This window comes from Cololabis saira, chromosome 13 (genome assembly GCF_033807715.1).
Source record: "Cololabis saira isolate AMF1-May2022 chromosome 13, fColSai1.1, whole genome shotgun sequence".
Lineage (NCBI taxonomy): Eukaryota > Metazoa > Chordata > Actinopteri > Beloniformes > Belonidae > Cololabis > Cololabis saira.
Window position 1 is genome coordinate 38,118,332 of NC_084599.1, and position 22,957 is coordinate 38,141,288.

Sequence of the window (22,957 nt, forward strand, 5' to 3'; positions counted from 1 at the left end):
TTAGAAAAAAAAGAAGGTATTTCTTGATATTCTCTGCTGGCAAACATTTGGGACCAAAAGGGGTTTTGAACCAGACTGCAAATATATTTATTTCTGCCCTAAAGTTGGAGGATGGACTCACTTTTGGAGCCTCTAGTGGCCAGTTGAGGAACTGCAACCAACCGTAGTTCCTCATGGGACTCAACCTGTCACGCCTAAAAGGCAGAGAACCCAAAAGCACAACACCAAACAGAGTATCAGAGTCCAAAAGGCTTTAATCAGGTGAACGTAGGCAGGAGTCAAAAACCAGGCAGACAAATCCAAAGGGGGCAGGCAAAAATCCAAAAACCGGGAATCAGGCAAAGTAGCAGGCAGGCAGAAACAGACAGACTTAGGCCACGTTTCCACATAGCCGGGTATTTACAAAAACGGATATTTCCCCCTCTACGTTTTGAAAAATATTCTCGTTTACACGAACCCGCATAAATATGCTGTTACGGTGCTATGAGCATCCAAACCTGCAGGGGGCAGTGTAACGAGAAGCGTAAAGTCATGCTAGCCAATCAGAATCCTGGAAAAAAACGTCAACAAATGACACGTGTGAAGCCTGAATAATATGGTTCCGCGTTAAATCGGCGGCGTAGCCTACGTACGGTGGGCGTCGCCGCGTACCCTACGCCGTAGCTCTGTGTTGGTGTAACGCGGAACCATAAATCAGCCTTGACTGCCAGTTACTTCCAAGACGGAACGAGAGTCTTTCGTTTGGAGTGACAGAGAAGTGGAGTTACTTTTAAGTGTGACTTTAGAATATAAAACAGGTCAAATACAAGAAAATATTGACGGTGGCCAAACAAATTGTAAACACAGGTCGCACAAATGATGCTGGTGACGTTTCTGTCTCATAATGTGACGTTCTGAAGCCTAAATCTCTGTTTCCCTCCGTTTACAAGCAAACGTGAAAACTGAGTTTTTGAAAATCTCCACTTTGGCCGGAGTTTTCAGAAATGATTTTGGTGACTTTGGTGACTTTGAGCCTCGTTTTCGTGTAAACGAACGGCCAAAACGCATGAAAACGCCACCGTTTTTGCTCCGTGTAAACGGGGCCTCAGGAACGCTGGAAAGCTAGGCATGAACACTAGACAATCTGGCAGCCGGCATGTGGAAGTGGGCCGGTATATAAAGGGAACTGATGACCATGAACCCAGGTGTGGAGACGGGCGGGGAAGCACAGGTGAGGGGAATGAGTGGATTGTCTGATGAGGGTGGTAGGATCTGGAATGACAGGAGACTGAGTGATCATGTAAAAACATAGCCCAAGCTTAGAAACCATGACACAACCTGGACGTTAGATGGGTGGTGGTCCTCCAGCAACATGCCACTTACTGACAGAAACGTGTCATATTGGTTTAGGAAGGTATTAACGTCAAAGTGAGCAGGCAGCAGAGGGGAGGGACGTAACATGGGACGTTTAGGAGTTGGTTTTCCAGTGAAAGAACTCCAAACAGCCCTTTGCTGCCATTAATCATGTGATTTCTGAAAGACACGTGTCCATTTTACTTATTTCTTAACATATAGAGAATTTTTTGAATGACGACATGACGTCATGACGAATGCCTTTGACTGCTGACGTCCACCAGGGATGTTTCGTTAAATCATTACGTCTCAAGCGCTTGGTTGTTTTCAGTTGCTTGTGTATAAGGAGGAGAAGAGGAGATCCCCCCCCCCCACTTACCCCTACCCATTTACAGCAAATCCACCGGTACATAATGTACCGAGCCAATCACAATGAGGCTGAGGTGAGATTTAAATGACCACTCATACGTGTGCTGCTCCAAGCCTGCGTCACATGCTCCGTTTCTGGGATAACCTAAATGCTTCTTCTGCATCGGTTGGTGCTGGACATCCGGGTCCAGAGGAACCGGGCCGGTTCTGTCCGCAACACACTTTACAGATAGAAAATACAAACCAGATGAAGATGAAAAAAACAAGGAAAACGAGATAGTGCTGGAAACGGAGAAAAGTTCTTAAGAAAATATGACAATAAGCTGAAAGGTATGAATGAAATACCTCATTTATGGGCTGATTATTTATCCTAATCTATTTTATTTATTTTATTATTTTAATCATAGAATTTCCTTTGGGGATAAATAAACTAACTGATTCTGATTAATTATTAAAAACATTTTTTTTGAATCCATAAAATTAGTTTGGAACTAGATGAAAAGTATGATGAAAATAAGATTATATATTATATAACCAAAATAATAAAATAAAATAAAAATATTCTCTTATTTCAAAATAATAACATAAAATAAAAATATTTTTTCTTATTTCAAACTAAGAAAATTAAAAAAAAAAATCTTATTTCAAAATAAGAAAATAAATAAAAAATATTTTCTTATTTCATAATAAGAAAATATGAAAGAAAATTAAAAAAAATCTTATTTCAAAATAAGAAAATAAATAAAAAATATTTTCTTATTTCATAATAAGAAAATATGAAACTATAAAACTAAAAGCTAAAAGTCCTGGATGAACAGAAAAAGAAATGAAAAGCGCTGTCTCCAGTTTGCATGTACAGTAAAGACATCAGAGGGGCAAATAACACTCCAAATAACGCTCTGGAAGGAGGAGGGTCACACCTACATCAGGTTAGAGAGGTTCCCATGGAAACAAGAGGACTTCTGGACTCGTCCCACAAGTCCACACCGGCTCATGAGAACAGGGCCCGAGTGGCTGCTTTGGCTGAAATTACAGACCTGAGGGCTCCGGAGGATCATTTACTCTGAAAAGCTTCATAAACCAGTGAAATAATAATAAATAACTTTTAAATCAATTATAAGACAGAAATGTGGCTGAGGCAGATAGATGTTGGGGTACCTGACCCACATGGGGGTGCAGGTCTGAACCTCCTGGTTGGGGTTAAGAGAGGAGAGGCCAAGAAGAAGCTCCTAAACGTCTGGGAGCGTTTACACCAGGGGTTTAAAGAGCCATATTGGACCAAAAACACAAAAAACAAATATGTCTGAAGCTGCAAAAAATGAAGTCTTGTATCAGACTTAGAATGAAGGAAACACATGCTGCATGTTTCTATATTAGTTATAACTGGGGGAAGATTTTTTTTTTCATTATGCAGTTCGAGAAAAAAGTCGAAATGTCGAGAAAAAAGTCGAAATGTCAAGATTAATGTTGAAGTACAATCTCGAGAAATAAGTCGAAATGCAGAGAAAAAATTCAAAATGTTGAGAAAAAAGTAAAAATTTCGAGAAAAAAATTGAGATTAAAAAGCAAAATAAAAAGGAAGAAAAAAAGAGAAAAGGAAAAAAACGAAAAAAAAAGAAAAAAGAACAAAAAAGAAGAAAAAAAGGAAAGAAAAAAAAAGGTGAAAACATTTTGAAAAAGCTCCAGGAGCCACTAGGGCGGCGCTAAAGAGCACGCGGCTCTAGAGCCGCGGGTTCCCGACCCCTGGTTTAAAGCTTTTAGCAGCCTCTCTCTCCCGTTCTCTCTCTCTTTCTCTCTCTCCCGTTCTCTCTCTCTTTCTCTCTCGGTACTTCCATAATCGCGCTGAGAGGAGGATGTATATTTAATATCTCATCTTGCGGCGCTGATGATGTGGCATGTTTTGAAACATTGGTTTCATAACTATATCAATACCTCATCTCTTTTTCATGTCATTGATAATTGCGTCTCCTCGGAGGGAAACATCCGCCCGTGAGGCCCCGGCCGATCGCTTCCTCCGCTTATTTCAATACCTGATTGAAATCTGCAGCTTTATTAACGCGGCGCCGCTCATCAAGATGTCAGAAAGCAGTAAAAACGGATAAAAAGTTTGCTCTGGACCGTCCGAGGAGACGGAGGGATTTCACAGGACATTAAGTTAATGGGCAGATATGCAGATGGCAGCTCTCAGTCCAGTCTCCTCGGCGGGGGGCGGAGGGGGTGGGCGTTCCCCGGCTCTGCGGAGGAGAAAGTTTGTTTTCACAGCCTGGGCGTTGAGGCTAAGTAGTTGTGACATCTCTGCTGCCCACAGTCCCACATGGGAGACGCTGGCTGTTAGCGATATTTCCCCGGCGACAGGCCGGGCTGCGGCTTTACACCGTGTTACAGCAATTAGATCTCAATTAGCTCGGGAGTAAACACACCCCCCCGCTCAGGGACGGGGGGAGGGGCTGTTAGCAGATGTAAGGAGCACCCCGCTTTCTCTGGGGCCTTGTTTGAACCTGCGTCCCACGTGTACGAGCCGCGGCCCTGCGGGCAGGATTCAATCTACAGCCCCGGGATGTAAACACACTCACAACGACAACAAACACACCCACCGAAACCATGGCGACGCATCCTCTCCTCCCTCCATCCCTCCCTCCCTCTCTTCACTCCTTCATACAGCCCCAATTTCAAAAGCAACAAGCTGACATATTTAAGTTTACATGCAGTCAAAATTCGGGTTAAGGTCAATATTCCGGTTACTGAAACATTCGGAATAATCTGTTTACATGTGTGAGCAAACAGGGTTATCCCTGTATACATGGTAATTGTAATCATTAGGATATCTGGATCAAACCAGCGACGCACGGAGAACGTGATGACGTAATTCCCCTCATTTCCGCTTCTTCTTCCTGTATCCAAATCCAAAAAAAAAACAATAACTGTGTTTACATGCAGTCAATAACCCTTTTAAAACCCAAATATTAACAATAACCCGGTTTTGCACGGCCATGTAAACACCAATAACCCCTTTGAATAACCCGAATTTGCTCATATTCAGGTTTTTAAAAACCTGGGTTACTCCTTTTAAAACCCGAATATTTGGTCACATAAACGCCAAACGGAATATCCCCATCAAACGGAACATGAATTTGTTTTCTGCACATGCTCTGTTCACAAGGAATCCTGGTCTTTTAAGTCCAGGAAGTTCTTATAAACATGGAGAAACACAAGACCAGGAGGAGACTAATCACTTCATAAATGTAATGAAGGATATGAACATGTTGGCATTTGTAGACGGTAGAAAGTACCGGGATAGGGAGATTTACAAGAAGGTGAGCGAAAAGTTGCACGAAGCAGCATTTGTTTTTAATTTGGATACAGCAAGAAGAAGCGGAAATTATGGGAATTGCGTCATCACGTTCTCCGTGCGTCGCTGGTTTGATCGAGATATCCCAAATGATTAATTACCATGTGTGGCAGGGCGAGTGCCACGGGGCCCGACCGAAGGATGGAGAGACACGGAGTTTCGTGCAGACCCGTTTATTTATCACACACGTGCAGAAGCATCACACAGCACCTTCACAGCAGCTCCTCCGACCCCTCCGCTGCTGTCCAGCTCCCTTATAAGGCAGGCAGGGTGGAGAGCGGCAGCCACTCAGGCGGATGGGACACAGGTGCGCATGTCCCATCAACCTCTCCACCCTGCCACACCATGTAAACAGAATATTCCGAATGTTTCAGTAACCGGAATATTAGCAATAACCAGAATTTTGACTGCATGTAAATGTAGTCAGTAACAGCAGCACGCGGATAATGAACGGCCCAGTAGAAGTCGCCTTCTTTTGCGCTTTGCTGCTGGTACTGACCCACCACCAGGACTTAACGCTATTCCTCGTCTCCTTCTTCATTAATGGAAGGCGAGAACGTGAAGAAATGGCAAATGGAGCCGGAGCTGTGCCATCCATATCCATGCTACCCGTTTCCACCAGAGACCCCGGACACTTTAGATGAAGGTGCAGTCAGGACTGGTGGGATTGGGTCGTAATGATGGAGTTCGCCGACGCGTCTTCCAGCGATGCTTGATCTGGTCTGGCGTTCGTACAAATCCTGCTTCGAGCAACTTTTCACTCAACTTTTTGTAAATCCCGCTATCCCAGTACTTTCTACCGTCTACAAATGCAGAAATGTTCATATCTTTCATTACATTTATGAAGTGATTAGTCTCCTCCTGGTCTTGCGTTTCTCCATGTTTATAAGAACTTCTTGGACTCAAAAGACCAAGATTCCTTGCGAAAAGAACAAATTCCTGTTCCTTTTGATGGGGATATCCCGTTACGTATACATGACCAAATATTCGGGTTAGAAAAGGAGTAACCCAGGGGTCATATTCAGGTTTTTAAAAACTGGAATATGAGCAAATTCCATTTCAAAGAGGTTATTTGTGTTTACATGGCCGTGCAATTATTGCTAATATTCCGGTTAGAAAAGGGTTATTGACTGCATGTTAATGTAGTCATTGTTTAAAATCTAGATAAAATAGAATGAAACGATCTGAAAATCTCAGAAACCATTGTAATGGAAAAATGACAATGTATTCTACATTTCGGACACATGGTAATACTTTATATGATGTACTTTGATTCCAGACTTGTACTTTGAATGAACTCACTGAGTCTTGGAAAATGCAATGATCTTATCTTATGCTCTTTGTTTGTTGTTTAACATTATCTGAATCCAGGAAGGAACCACTGATCACCTTCCATTGTAATTTCTTTCTTGACTGTTTACAGAGTTTATGACATTTGGTATTACACCACACCTATACATTATTATACATCTACTTACACAATCTTTGTCTATAAAACACACCTACACCTTGGAGCAAACCATCAGTGAGCAATTATACTCTGTTGTGATTGTATGCTGATCCCTTGCAAGGTTTTCACTAAATGACATAAAGACCATTTGGTTATTTTGTCTTTGTCTTTATTTTCAGATTTCCACCACACCGTCATTTTATGAACTTTGAATCTGTTGGGAAACATGCCTCAAAAGGCTGGATCCGGTTGCCTGGCAACAACTCAGTGACGGGGTCATCCTCCAGAGAGTCGAGTTCCTCAGATGAGATGTGATGATGATAGATGTGACCGAAGGTCCGACCGCCCGGGAATAACAAACATCTTCAGCTTCAGAGGAAAAGGATAGATATTTCAGCACCAGTGGACTCGGGAACACCGCCGGCCCGGCCGCCAGGAATGCTGGGTAAAGCTGCACCGTCCAAAGAAGAAGCGGAACCAGGATCCGGCGGCCGAGTCCCCGAGAACTCGAGAACACGGTGCGTTCAAGGGAACCTGTGGGTCTTTCTGCAGCTGGAACGGCGGTGTACTTTTGTTCTCGATGACATCACAGCTCCACTAATGCGTAATACTTTTGGACGTCTACAGTTTAACTGGTTATAAAAGTCATGCTCAAGGCATTATAACTTTATACAACTTATTTCTAACGGCCTTTACGCCTAAGTATGCCAACCGGATCATGAACTGGTCGAAGGGGAAAGAAACAAACGTCGAAGGAAGTTTTAAAATACACAAATATAAAGTTATGAAGTTATAATACCATGACAAAATCCTAAAACTGCATTCTGTCAAACGAAAACTAAAGTTATAACGTAATTTTTACTGCACTCACCTCATCTATTACTTCCCTTGATGGCGCAAAATGCATTCTGGGATACTTGGCCATCTCAAGTCTACTCAATCCTCCGCTGGATGCATCGTGGGTAAAATGGGCGGAGCAAAAACGCTGGTTGAGATCTTACGCGATGTTTCACAAAAACACGTACTGAGAAACGGCCCAATGTCCGCCAGCAGCAGCATCTTCTTTGGGTCAGAACCAGTGTTGTGCTAGTTACTGAAAAATAGTAACTAGTTACCGTTACTAGTTACTTCATTAAAAAAGTAACTCAGTTAGTAACTCAGTTACTTAGACCAAAAAGTAATGCGTTACTATGAAAAGTAACTATTGAGTTACTTTAAATAAAAACATTTTTTTAAATGATCCCATTAATGCCCCTCTAGCCTTCATTTCAGCCAACACATTCTCACTCCCAGCTCGTCAAAAACCGACGCTTGGTTAGGGCCCTTCGGCGTCAGTTTCTGACGCACAAGGTCGCCCTCAGCGTCTAAGCACCGACGCAGTGGGCTCTCAACAGATTCTAATGTAATTCCACCCAACCCGGCCGCGTCGTTTCAAGCCGCTGAGAGCCTCAGTCCCATTGGATAACTGAGGATCGGACACACGGAAGTATTCTAATTACTGTCCGTTTTGACGTTAACGGCGATTTTCACAATGATATCTACAACATTTCTTAAGGCAGAAACACCACTGTATCCTTGTTAATTACACAACATTAGTGGGTTAATTTCCTGCACATCAATTTTCATGTTTTTCCCTTCGATTCTGAGAAAGAAAGAGTTGTTTTATCAGTGATGGATAACTGTAGGCAATACACTACCCATAATCCTCAGCTACCGTTGCCAGTGTTGGGCAAGTTACATCCAAAATATAATACATTATATATTACTAGTTACTGTCATTTGAAAGTAATTAGTTACATTACAATATTACTATATCTGAATTGTAATGCGTTACACTACTTGTGTATTACTTTTGAGTTACTTTCAACAAAATAGCCACAGAAATATATGACTAAGCATTTAAAAATGCTAAACTGCAGATTGTTATAGCTGATTATGTACATTCAGTGGAGGATGATGTAACATAATGACTGTGTAGGCCCCTAAAGCTACTAATAACTTAATATAATTAGGCACAGTAAAGGCTCATGGCACAATACAATAAGTAACAATGACAGTTAGAATCATATAAGCAGACAAATGATCAAAGTCTGTAAGTTATGATGGAGATGCTGCAAATATTTAAAGTCCTGGCCTATTCATATGAAACAAAATAGAGTTAGAGCCCACTATAACATAGCCTATAGCCTTATAATATGACAAACACACAATCTCTTTTTTATTATCGTTTTTATTTCAGGGGGGGATGATTTGGACCGTTTTTATTTCAGGGGGGATGATTTGGACTGTTTTTATTTCAGGGGGGATGATTTGGACCGTTTTTATTTCAGGGGGGATGATTTGGACCGTTTTTATTTCAGGGGGGATGATTTGGACCGTTTTTATTTCAGGGGGGATGATTTGGACCGTTTTTATTTCAGGGGGGATGATTTGGACCGTTTTTATTTCAGGGGGGATGATTTGGACCGTTTTTATTTCAGGGGGGATGATTTGGACTGTTTTTATTTCAAGGGGGACGATTTGGACCGTTTTTATTTCAGGGGGGGGTGATTTGGACCGTTTTAATTTCAGGGGGGGGTGCCATCACATCACCCCTCATCCCCCCTCAACTCGAATACTGCTCACACGGAACTCAGAACTTCTTCATAAATAACTCCCAGAGAGAAAAAAAACACCAGCAAGCTAACAAACAAACCAATAAAGCTCTCAGAGTTAACAAAACGAACCAGCAATCAACAACTCGCAGCTGTTTTAACCTCTCCTCCTGATGGGCTGCAGGTGTGGTTTAAAGCTGATTTATGGTTCCGCGTTACACCAACGCAGGCCATACGCCGTGGGTTACGCGAACTACTGCGTACCCTACGGCGAAAGCTCTGCGTCGATTTAACGCGGAACCATAAATCCGCTCTCACAGCGCGACTGACTGTGAGCCCTGCTTTGGTGTGAGCCCTGCTCCTCGCCGTGCGCAGCTCCTCGCCGACTCCGCGCTCATATATATTTAATAAATGTATAAAGCCCATATATTAATAAAGCCTCACTTGGCCGGGCCCTAACGCTGAGACCATGGTAGATTTAAGTTACACGCGGACACGCCGCACTGTTGACTTTTCCCTGCCGGCTCTGCTCACTGAACAGTCCCCACACAAACAGTGTCCAGCGGCGCTACGTTCCGCCGCGCCGCGTTCCCAACGCTTTTTTCTGTGGTCGGGATGTCTCGCGGTCGCGGTGTTGGTGAATTCTTTAAAAAACAACAGCTAAACGGGTTAAAATGCGTTGTAACGCGCGTTACTTAGATTGTAACGAGTAAAATATTACCGGAAATTTATTAGTAATGCGTTATATTACTGCGTTACAGCAAATAGTAATACATTACTGTAATTGCGTTACTTTTGTAACGCGTTACCCCCAACACTGACCGTTGCTATAGAGACGACGCCAGTCCGCTTTGCTTGACAAAATCGTTTTAACTATTTATATTTATTATTATTATTATTATTATTATTAATAATAATTATTATTAATTATTATTATTAATTATTATTATTTATATTTATATATAACTATTTTAACATTTCTAAACACAAAAACACGAAAGTGGAGGCTGAAATTCTAGACTCTGTATCAGGAGGTGACTTTCATCCACTGTGCGGATTTTCAGATCTGTGTGACCTTCGGAAGTGTCGAAGGTCACCGCGTCTGTTGCTTTTCGGCCTGAAAAGACTATTTCGTGTCTTTTTTTGCATAGTTCACTAACGCTTTGAGCTAAGAGGCTGAAATTGTAGACTCTGTATCAGGAGGTGACTCTCATCCACTGTGCCGAGGTCCAGACCCATGCGACCTTCGGAAGTGCCAAAGGTCACCGTGTGTGGTGCCTTTTTCGGGCCTTTTTTGTGTGTTTTTTGAAAAATTCACTAACGCTTTGAGCTGGGAGGCTGATTTTTGACTATGTTGCAGTGCAGAAGGCCCTTTGCTAGGATCTTTTGGTCCCGTGGCTGTACGACTTCCACAAAGCTAGTTGGCATTGCAGAGGGTTCACCGAGTTGAGACTTGGTAAGCCTAATCTAGGCCCTATATGGAGGCCACAGGTCAAGTCTTACTTGGTTTGGTCAAATATTGTGGCAACGGTGTCCGTTCGAATGTTCCCGTGATCGGGACCGCAAAACGGTACTAGTTTCTTCTGAGCGGAGGAAGATTTTGGTCCGCGGGTCGAGGCGCAGTTTGTGGCAAAATATTTTTACTTGTATGAAACTGAAGATGCATAATGCAAACCTGACATTTACATTTAGTTCAGTTTGTGGAAAATGGTTGGCCTGGCTTTCTCTTTAAAAATTAAACAGTTATAAAGCATTACAAACTGTAACAAACGCACAGCATTGTTTTGTATTTTGTGTCTTTCAAATAAAAGAAATTTTTTTCTAGTCATATGTTCCTCATTCAAGGTTGTTAATAAAATACTGCTATAATATCGTATCGTTATCGGGACCTCAATATCGTGTATCATACCGTATCGTGAGATTAGTGTATCGTTACACCCCTAATATATTTAGCCAGCCAGGTTCCCAGGCCTGTTTGCTCCGCTTGTCCAGTTCTTCTTACACAGTCTATTCTCCAGAGGGAGCATCCAGCTCCTTAAGAGCTCAGCTCAAATCCTGCATCTCTGATGACGTCGGGGTGGATGAGCATCTTTAAACGGGCAAACATCGAACATCTGGAGGAGAACCATAAATGGTGAAAGGCAGATCCAGGTTTCAAAGATACACCTGACCCCATCCTGACATCTTCTCCGGGTAACCACCAACCAGGTACCCCGTCCATTACACGAGCATCGTAAGGGAGTAGTGAAGGTGCTGAACTGACCGGCCTGCAGCCCAGATGTTTCACCAACTAAAACCACATTCGTTTACGTCCAGACAAACACGGGTGGTGTTAAAGGTGGAGAAGTTTTTTGTGATTAACATTGTATCTTCTTCATTTTCCAGTATCTCAACTTTTCTTTTTATTCATAATGGGGCTTGTGTTTCCTTCCCTTCTTTCCTCCCCCCATCCTTTCATTCTCTGCTGATTTCCCTCCCCTTTCCACTCTTCTCCTCCCCATTCTGCTTCCCTCTTCCCCCTCTGACCTCCACTCCCCTCCCTCCCCTTCTCATCCTCCCCATCCAGGCCTCTCCTCTCTCCTCTCTCCTCTTTCCTCTCCTCTCCTCCTCTCTGCTCTCCTCCTCTCTGCCGGGTCGCTGTGCTTGTCGCGGGTGATAATCCGTGTCACGGCGGCTGATTGGGGATTAGGACTAGCAGTTTATTCACGGCGGGGAGAATGATACAGCGCTTAGTGGCACCGGCTCCCGCGGCAGCCGCTCTCTGCTGAATTAGCAACATGTTTGAATGAGATAAAAGAGGCAGCTTAGCCCACCGCACTCCACCACCTAATCCCTATACAGCTGTGAAATGAGCCGGGCCGGCTGCAGCACACCTAGACCCGCGCTGGTCGACTCTGTTCTCACACTCACACTGTCTAAAGCTCACCTGCCTGCACACACACTCAGAGCAGTAAGTCCAGACTACAGACTGCACAATGGGATATTTAGAGGTTTTTTTTCCACATGCATTAAAATACTGGGGCCGTGATTTTTACACAGCACATGTGAGAGACAGGTGTGTATATACTGTAGTTATATACGAGGAGTTTTACCAGCGGTGTACTTGGGAACGGAGACAGCAACCATCCCAGCTCTGGTGTGTTACTGGATCCTACCGGGTCCATCACTGTACCGGTACATGGAGACAGGGCAACAACCCTGCTATGATTCCAGCCTGCTAGCTGTTCCTCAAGCAGCCGTAAACGGAACCTGTTATCGGCATTCAACAAACAGTCATGTTTGGGATTTTTGACTGGAGGCCAGAATAAGTGAGTCCGGGGTGGAAAAACCTCTTCAGGTTTAGCATGAGGGATGGATGGATGGATGGATGATGGATGATGGATGATGGATGGATGGATGATGGATGATGGATGATGGATGATGGATGATGGATGGATGGATGATGGATGATGGATGGATGGATGGATGGATGGATGATGGAGGATGGATGGATGGATGGATGGATGCATGATGGATGTGTGGATGGATGGATGGATGGATGGATGTGTGGTTGGATGGATGGGTGGATGGATGGATGGATGGATGGATGATGGATGGATGATGGATGGATGGATGGATGGATGGATGGATGATGGATGGATGATGGATGGATGGATGCATGATGGATGTGTGGATGGATGGATGGATGGATGGATGGAGGGAGGGGTGGATGGATGGATGGATGGATGGATGGATGCATGATGGATGTGTGGATGGATGGATGTGTGGATGGATGGATGGATGGATGATGGATGGATGGATGGATGGATGGATGGATGGATGGATGGATGGATGCATAGATGTATGGATGTGTGGATGGAGGGAGGGAGGGGTGGATGGATGGATGGATGGATGATGGATGGATGGATGGATGGATGGATGCATGATGGATGTGTGGATGGATGGATGGATGGAGGGAGGGGTGGATGGATGGATGGATGTATGGATGGATGATGGATGGATGGATGGATGGATGCATGATGGATGTGTGGATGGATGGATGGATGGAGGGAGGGGTGGATGGATGGATGGATGGATGGATGTATGGATGGATGATGGATGGATGGATGGATGGATGATGGATGGATGGATGCAAAAATGGATGGATGCATAGATGGATGGATGTGTGGATGGATGGATGTGTGTGTGGATGAATGGATGGATGGATGGATGGATGGATGGATGGATGGATGGATGCATAGATGGATGGATGGATGATGAATGGATGGATGGATGGATGGATGGATGGATGGATGGATGGATGGATGGATGGATGGATGGATGGATGGATGGATGGTGGATGGATGGATGGATGGATGGATGGATGGATGGATGGATGGATGGATGGATGGATGGATGGATGGATGCATGATGGATGGATGGATGGATGGATGGATGGATGGATGGATGGATGGATGGATGGATGGATGGATGGATGGATGGATGGATGGATGGATGGATGGATGGATGGATGGATGGATGCATGATGGATGGATGGATGGATGGATGGATGGATGGATGGATGGATGTAAATGTACTAAATAGTGATGGGATGAGATGGGGAGAAACTATACAGGTCTCATCAGTTGGCTGCACCTAAAATCCATGTAGAACCTACTTAGAATCCAGATTAACGACAACACAAAAAAACACTACATGCGACATGAAACCCACTTTTAGGCCACGCTGGGCTCACATGTAAAAACCAGCTGGGAAGAAGATAAAACTGGTCCTGAAGCCTGAACCTTTGAACCTGAACCTGGTCTTGAGTTTTTATCAAGACGGGATTCTTGGTCCAATACCAGGACTTCTGGATCTCTTTAAACTGTTTTCTCTCCCTAATCTCTGTTTATTTGTGTCCCAATCTTCCTGATTTCTGGTTTCTTTTTCTCTTGCAGCATCTTCCAGGCTACTCACATGACCCTTTCTTTTCATGCTGCACTCTGCAAACAGCAGAAAGAGCTGGTTTATTCTGTGTTATTTCTTATTTTCCACATCTGATTAAGCTCTAAAAATAAGCTCCCACCCATCAACCCAGAACAATTTGAAAACTACGAGAAGACAGAGAGCGGTCCGTGTTGTTAATGGTTTTGGCCAGAAGGGATTGGCCATCTCCACCAATAAGCCCCGCCGTATATCTCACTTCATTTGGCTGGCGTTGTGTCAGCAAAATAAGGCAGAGAAATAATAATGTGAGGCTATCTACATATGGAGAAGTAATGAAGGGGAGCGGGACGGGCTGAGGGAGGAGAAGTCTGTATGATTTCACAACCGCAAGATTTCCAGTCGCCTTTATTCTTCAGCATCTTGTCGGGAAACAGAAAAGAGGGACGTTCGTGCCTAATTTGCACTATATTGGTCCGAAGTTGGACTTGTGTTACTTTCATAATCATTCACTCATGCTGATATGTACATTTCATCATATAAACACAGCCGAAGGTGAGTGGATGCGACTCCTGTCGTCAGCAGGGCAGCTGAGGGGAGCAGCTCTTCCCCAGGGTCTTTTTTCACTGCTGCTGTGTTTTTCTGATAGAAAAAAAAGAAAATAGGACACATTGGGGTTCACTTTGACAGAAATAATCCCTGGTTGCAGCATTATTTCATCAGCGAGGGGGACGATGCTCCGAACTGCAGTGAACGTACGGAGGAGCACGAGTCACGCGAGGACATCCGCCCCGGGCTGCTGATGATAAAAGCCATGTAGTCACACACGGACCCATTGATTTTCTTAGTTATGAACGCAGCTTCTCCACAGCTTTTAAACACAGGCAGAAGAACATATTTCATAAAACAATAATGTCTTAATTGAAATGTTGTCCTATCGTCTCTATAAACATGATTAAGAGGTCGTTCATCAGAGTTTATCAAAGACAGCAGCGCTGCGTACACAACAGACATGATATATATACACTATATATATATATATATATATATATATATATATATATATATATATATATATATATATATATTTACATATATAAAGTTAGCAGCTCATTCAGCCTAGCTCAGCCAAAACATCTGCAGAACTGCCGGCAGATATTTTCACAGCAGAATATTTTCTTTCAAAATGTTGATTCGATGGTGAAATAAAATTTTACCACCAGGTTTAGCCGACGCTGGTTAATACAAACTGCTGGTTGCTTTGCTAGACGTGGTAACATGATGATTACAGATGAGCAGGGATAACTGCTAGCCAGAGCCGACTGGGAGATTTGCGAGGCCCTGTGCGAAATGGCCGGGGGGGCCCTCGCGCACTCGCTATGCTCACCCGCGCAAAATTTTTGGGTTTTTCGGGTCGGATTGGGTGTCTATATGCGCAATTTTAACTCTCCAATTAGCAAAATACTGGATACCTTCCCCTGCCTCATCATCATCTCGACTGAGACCCGGTCGCATCGGTGATTTTTGTAACAAATTTATCAAACAAGCCTTTCAGAGAGGCATTAAACTCTTCCATTTTCTTTCGTTTTTTTCTTTTTTCATCCCCTGATGGAAATTTCCTGAATTTGTCTCGTTCTCTCGACATTGTGTGACAGTTTGTTCCACACTCCACCGTCTGGATCAGAGCACCTTGTGTCTGCGCTTGGTCTGATCAGTTGTACTGAACAACAGACACGCGCATCATTGCACATATATTTATTGATATGCACAGACTAGTACATATTTAGGTCTGTAATGGAACGTGACTGTTGATATTTATAAGGGAAAAAACGAAAAAAAAACAAAAAAAAAAACAAAAAAAAACGGCCCATAGCGCGAGGCCCCTTGGGGCGCGAGGCCCCGTGCGGTCGCACGGTTCGCACACCCCTTGCGGCGACCCTGCTGCTAGCCATATAGGACTATATTTAATGAGTTACATAAACTCTCCCAGCGTGGTTCAGAAACGTTGACCCCCCTCAGAGTCGTGTTGGAGGTGAAATTTGGACTGTAAAAATGTTTATTTCTGCAAAAGTTGGACATTTTGACCTGAATGTTGCTGGACTCCCTTTAGCAGCCTCTAGTGGCCAGTCCAGGAACTGCAGTCACTTGTACATCGCTCATTTTAAAGTGAATGACTGGCGATGCACTGGACGCTTCCAACGCTGCTGTGTGAGCGCACAGTTGTCCCTGACAGGTATAGCTTTCCTCTGTACACATCATTTATGTAGCTCAGACATAGCAGCAGGGCAAACAAAGCATTGGGTTAGGTTAGGTTAGGTTAGGTTAGGTTAGGGCAGGGGTCGGCAACCCGCGGCTCTAGAGCCGCATGTGGCTCTTTAGCGCCGCCCTAGTGGCTCCTGGAGCTTTTTCAAAAATGTTTGACCTTTTTTTTCCTTTTTTTCTTCTTTTTTTTCTCTTTATTTTCTCTTTTTTTTCTCTTTTCTTCTTTTTTTCTTTTTCTTCTTTTTTTCCTTTTTTCTCTTTTTTTCTTCCTTTTTCCTTTCCTTTTTAATCTCGACATTTCGACTTTTTTCTCAACATTTTCACTTTTTTCTCGAAATTTTGACTTTTTTCTCGACATTTCCACTTTTTCTCAAGATTATACTTCAACATTAATCTCAACATTTCGACTTTTTTCTCGAAATTTCCACTTTTTTCTCGACATTTCCATTTTTTTCTCGAAATTGTACTTCAACATTAACTCGTCATTTTGACTTTTTTCTCGAAATTTTTACTTTTTTCTCGACATTTCGACTTTTTTCTCAACATTTCGACTTTTTTCTCGACATTTTGACTTTTTTCTCGGAATTTTGACTTTTTTCTCGAGATTGTACTTCAACATTAATGTTGACATTTCGACTTTTTTCTCAACATTTCAACTTTTTTCCTGAAATTTTGACTTTTTTCTCAACATTTCAACTTTTTTCCTGAAATTTTGACTTTTTTATCAACATTTCGCCTTTTTTCTCGACATTTCGCCTTTCGTCATTTGCCTTCATTCTAAGGCTTATACAAGACTGGGTTGGATTAGGGTTAGGCGATTGCGGCTCCCCTACGGGGAACCAATTTGCCTCTCCCTCCATCGCTCGTTAGCGTTCCAGGGATTGGAGAGGGTGTGTTGGACTCATACATCCAGTTTGAGATCCGTATGCACTAAAGTACTTTGTTAGTGGCGTATGGTTTGGTACCTCTGAGTGAGTTCCAGAGGTTTTTGTTGTGAGATGTGCTGAATGTCTTTAGGAGCTCTAAGCATCCCTTATGAGTGCAGTCGGATTATGGAGGATCCAGTGTCTTCGTATGTGGCTAGTGGGTGCATTTTGAGAGGAGGAGAGGAGAGTTTGGAGGTTAGGAGGGAGGAGGAGAGGGTTAGAAAAGGAGAGGTTAAAGTGAGGAGAGAGGTGGTGGGGTTAGGTTAGGAGGGAGGAGAGGATAAGGTGCAGATGGAGAGGATGGAGGAGAGGAGGTTAGGAGAGGTTTGAGGTTAGGAGAGGTGGGGGGGTTGGGGTTAGGTTAGGTTAGGGTTAGGTGTGGGCAATTAACTAATCCTCCGAAGGAGGGCTGGGATGCACGGTCCATCCGACTGTTCACTAATGAGCCTCTCTTCTGTCCTTCAATTTAGTTTATTATATTTTTAGTTATATATTGTTTTTAGTTTTTCTTCCTTCTTACTTTTCCGTACATCCATGTGAATTAGAATTAGTTACTTACTTTAGTTTATACCAGAGGTCGGCAACCTGCGGCTCTAGAGCCGCATGCAGCTCTTTAGCGCCGCCCTGGTGGCTCTAGGAGCTTTTTCAAAAATGTTTTTTTTTTGTTTTTTTTCCTTCTTTTCTTTTTCTTCTTCTTTCTTCTTTTTTTCTTCTTCTTTTTTCCTTTTTTTCTTCCTTGTTCCTTTCCTTTTTAATTTCGACATTTCGACTGTTTTCTCGAAATTTTGACTTTTTCCTCGACATTTCGACTTTTTTCTCAACATTTCGACTTCTTTCTCGAGATTGTACTTCATTATTAATCCCGACATTTCGACTTTGTTCTCAAAATGTTGACTTTTTTCTCTACATTTTTCACGAAATTTTGACTATTTCCTCGACATTTCAACTTTTTTCTCGACATTTCAACTTTTTTCTCAACATTTTGACTTTTTTCTTGACATTTCGACTTTTTTCTCAAAATTGTACTTCAACATTAATCTTGACATTTCGACTTTTTTCTCGAAGTTTCGACTTTTTTCTCGAAGTGCATAATGAAAAAAAAAATCTTCCCCCAGTTATAACTAATATAGAAACATGCAGCATGTGTTGCCTTCATTCTAAGGCTGATACAAAACACGGCTCCAGACATATTAGTTTTTTATGTTTTTGGTCAAATATGGCTCTTTCAACATTTTGGGTTGACGACTCCTGGTTTATACTGTATTTGTCTTTCTTTGTCCCTTTTTATTTCTCTCTCTTGGGTGCGTGCACGACGTTTCGGCTTAATTTAGGTGTCTGTTGTGTCTGTTTCTTCTTTAATTTAGTTAGGAACCCCCTGTTCTTTTCCTTCCATCCATTTGTGTTTAATATTTTTATCTATTTATAATTAATTATTAGGGTTAGGCTCCAAACAATGTGTTGTTGTGTAAACATGCAGTCTTAGCTTGTTGAACTCCCCCCCGGAGGACGATACAAGGTTCCAGCGTCCGTGGATCAGAAGTGCGTCTGTCAAAACCTCAACGCCATCTTCCAAATGGACATATTTCCCATCAGCCAGTGCTCGGAGCTCTTCCTTTTATCTCGGGGCTCAGAGGCCAAGTCGGTGTCACCCCTGTACGCCACCGCCTCAGTCATCTTTGGTTACCAGTGGATAAGCAATTTCCTACTGATTGGTTTAGCCAGCGTCCCTTAATATCATATTGATGATAATTTCTCTGTAATGTGCCATTTGCACTAATTGTGATGCAGGGAGTGAGTAATGGCATGTGACTGCAGCCGCCATCCAGCCACTCCTCAACACTTAATCTCCTGATTGTCCCAGAGAGACGAAACGTGACAAGATCACCATAAACAACCTGCCCCCACCGAGCACACACACACTCACACACACACACACACACACACTCACACACACTCACTCAGCCTACTGACCTCTGTTCTACCCGATGCGTCTCTCTTTCTTACGCAGTTGCCTCATTATTTTTACAAAACCCTTACCCCCACCCTTCCCGTGGGAGGAGTTATTCTACACTTTAACAACTGGAAGTTTATACCCAGTGATGATGTGTATGATTTCCACGGTAATAACTGGCTAATATTAGCCTTTCCTTCTGGACAAGGGCCCCCAGGTCCAGGCGAAGAGAAGCCCTAGCCCCCTCCCATCATATTGCTCCCCCCACCATGCTTCACTGGGGTTCCCTGGACGATGCTTTATACCAAACACACGTTTAAAAACAATCAACCTTTGTCCCGCCGGTCCTTTACACATCGTCCCACGTGTTTTGGAGATACTAATGGCACTTTTGCACTAGCACCTACTCAGCTCTACTCATCTAATCACAGCTCGGCTAGACTCCGCCTGGTTTCTTTTCCACTACAATTCAGCACCTGGAGCCGAAGTAGGAGGTTGGAGTGAAGCTGCTGTGACATAATGATTGTATGATCGAAATGAAGAAGAGAACAACACTAAAGATGTAGAACCTGGAGGAGATGATAGATGTGCTGCTGGGTCTGTGGCTTGTCTTCAATATCAAGTTAAAAAATGAGTGAGAGAAGCTTCAAGCTGCGACGCTTTTTTAATTTTTTTTGTTTGTCTCGGCGCTGCTGAAAAGTCCGTTGGTAGCCGTGAGCAGCTATGAAGTGACAGAGCTCCTGGTAGATCTTGTCGTTCCTTATCGCCCGTCTAGATCCCTTTTTAATTCTCTCCTCAGCACCAGGTTTATGAACATCTGCACCTCAGAGTTAGATCATGAAACAGACTTCTGCTGCCGTTGCCTGTCGAATAAAATGAACAAGAAGCCGCCAGAGTCGCTCTTTTGCTGATGTCACATCCTGACTCACGTCTGACTCCAACCCCCCGACCAATCGGTGGCCTGTAGTGTGATGATGTCAGATGCCGCCGACTCAGCCGCTTAGAACCTCGGCAGAATAGATACAGAAAAGTATCTACTCGGCACGTTAGCCCCCTGATGAGAAAGAACCAAACCGAGTCGAGGTGAGCCAAACCGGGCTGAGTAGGTACTAGTGGAAAAGTGCCATATGAGAATTTTCGGGTTTGATTTAAGGTCCCTGCGTGTTAGCTACGTGTTAGCGTCCCTAAGAAACGGCCCACAGTCCAGACGGGTGCAGAACACAGGAGCAGCTGGTCTCGGACCAGTGGTGACCAGAACCTCTTGTAGTTACTTCAGTGTCGCCGTTGGCGTCTTGGTAGCTTCAGGTTTCTCCTCGTGTTGACAGTGTACCCTGGTCCAATGAGCACTATTCGTTTAGCTTTGAAGCCATCGGCCAGAACCAGCCGAACCCATCCTGGGAATCCGCTCAAACACCAGTTTCTGGCCTGACACGTCTGATAACCTGAGAGAATTCCTGGTTTAGCATCAGTTGACTTGCACCATCCCTGTAAAACAGGGGTGTCAAATATGCGGCCCGTGGGCCACATGCGGCCCGAGTGAGGTTTTCATGCGGCCCGCGAGAAGTTTCCAACGCAAAAAAACGAAATGTTAATTTACTAAAAAGGAAGGCATAAATAATTGCCATGAATCACAGCATATCCGATAATATATTTCTTCTACAAATCCATCGTTATTCCACAAAGAGAGCAGTTTTCAAAATTTTTTTTGTTTTCTAGAATGCATTTGCCGATTTTATTTCTTTGTAGACGGTCGTTTATTTTTATTAACTGACTACTATTATATATTTTTGCAGGAAAAATATCACTGCTAAAAAAGATGATAGAAGATATTTATTCGGAGAATTTCAGTTTTGAATACGAGGATAGTGACAAAGTAAAACAGTTAAAAAAGAAGTGATGACTTTTTCGGCACTCTGGCGTAAATATCCGCGCCAATTGTTAAAAATAAATACACTTAATTGTACTGAAAAAATCTCTAAATCACAAAGAAACACTCTCGGATGTAACAAGAAAGATTTTGCTTTTAATTAAATTTCCTATAAAAAAGCGAAATATAAAAAAACATACTTGTTTCTGTTTATCTTTGTAAAATTATATTAAAAGTATCTTACATAATTTGAAAAAAAAATGAAATTTCAAGAAAAGATCCTGAAGAAATATATTTTACATAATTAGAGTCTAAACAAAGTGCATATTTCCTTTAAAATTAACTAAACCGATATTGGATTAGATAACAATAGTAAAAAAAAAAAAATTAGAGAAAAAATTTTCCGCACCGTTTTTGTTATTTTGAGCATGCGGCCCGCGAGAAAAAAATTGGTCAAATCCGGCCCGCCTAATCATCCACAGCTGATGAGTCCCAACATTTGCGCTTTCTTTGACGCAACCAAACTCAGGGCTGCAAGTGAATCACAGCTCAGACCTCTTCCTCCTTCGTCTGACCGTCTTCCCTCATGAGCACTGAATTAATCTTGATTTCTTATCAAATAAGAAGTCAGAAGTCTGTCTGTTCTTGTAGAGACACATATAACCAGATATATATGCTAATACCACTTAAGCAAATGAAATCACATGACTGGCTGTTGAAGTTTGACCTTTGAATAATGAATTGCTGCATGTCTGTACTGCATATGCAAACCATTTACATAAGATTGCATAATTTGAATTTACCGTGCCGCTAAATCCTCCTCCTCAGTGCAGTTTCTGTTCACACACATCAAACACACAATCCCACGTGACAGTGGACCACCTGATCTTCCCCCGTTTACGGAGCTTTGGGCGTGAAATCGATGTAGGTGGCCCATCTCCATCCCTGCGGGGAGGGGGGGACATGAGCGGACCTCGCCAGAGTGACGGCTGTAGGAGGATGGAAACCTGGACGTGATGATAATAATCACAGGAACAGGTAATTTTGTTAGTCATACTTCGAACCCCAGACAAAAGTAAATTGCTGCGCTGCCTCTAAACTGATTTGAATTCCTCGCTGAGGAGGGAAATGGGCTGATTTTCTCCTCCCTCCATCTTCCTGAGCTTGAAAGGAGGATGAGCTGCCGGTTAGGGGTGTTGAGTCAGGATGGATGGATGGATGGATGGATGGATGCATGATGGATGGATGGATGGATGGATGGATGGATGGATGGATGGATGGATGCATGATGGATGGATGGATGGATGGATGCATGAGGGATGGATGGATGGATGGATGCATGATGGATGGATGGATGGATGGATGGATGGATGCATGATGGATGGATGGATGGATGCATGAGGGATGGATGGATGGATGGATGCATGATGGATGGATGGATGGATGGATGGATGCATGAGGGATGGATGGATGATGGATGGATGGATGGATGGATGGATGCATGATGGATGGATGGATGGATGGATGGATGCATGATGGATGGATGCATGATGGATGGATGCATGATGGATGATGGATGGATGGATGGATGGATGGATGGATGCATGAGGGATGGATGGATGGATGGATGGATGGATGGATGGATGGATGGATGCATGATGGATGGATGGATGGATGCAGAGCCGGCTGGGAGATTTGCGAGGCCCTGTGCGAAATGGCGGGGGGGCCCTCGCGCAAAATTTTTGGGTTTTTCGGGTCGGATCGGGTGTCAATATGTGCAATTTTAACTCTCCAATTAGCAAAATACTGGATACCTTCCCCTGCCTCATCATCATCTCTTGCCTCGACGCGGGGCCCCACGGCTGCTTGAGACCTGGTCGGATCGGTGATTTTTGTAACAAATTTATCAAACGAGCCTTTCAGAGAGGCATTAA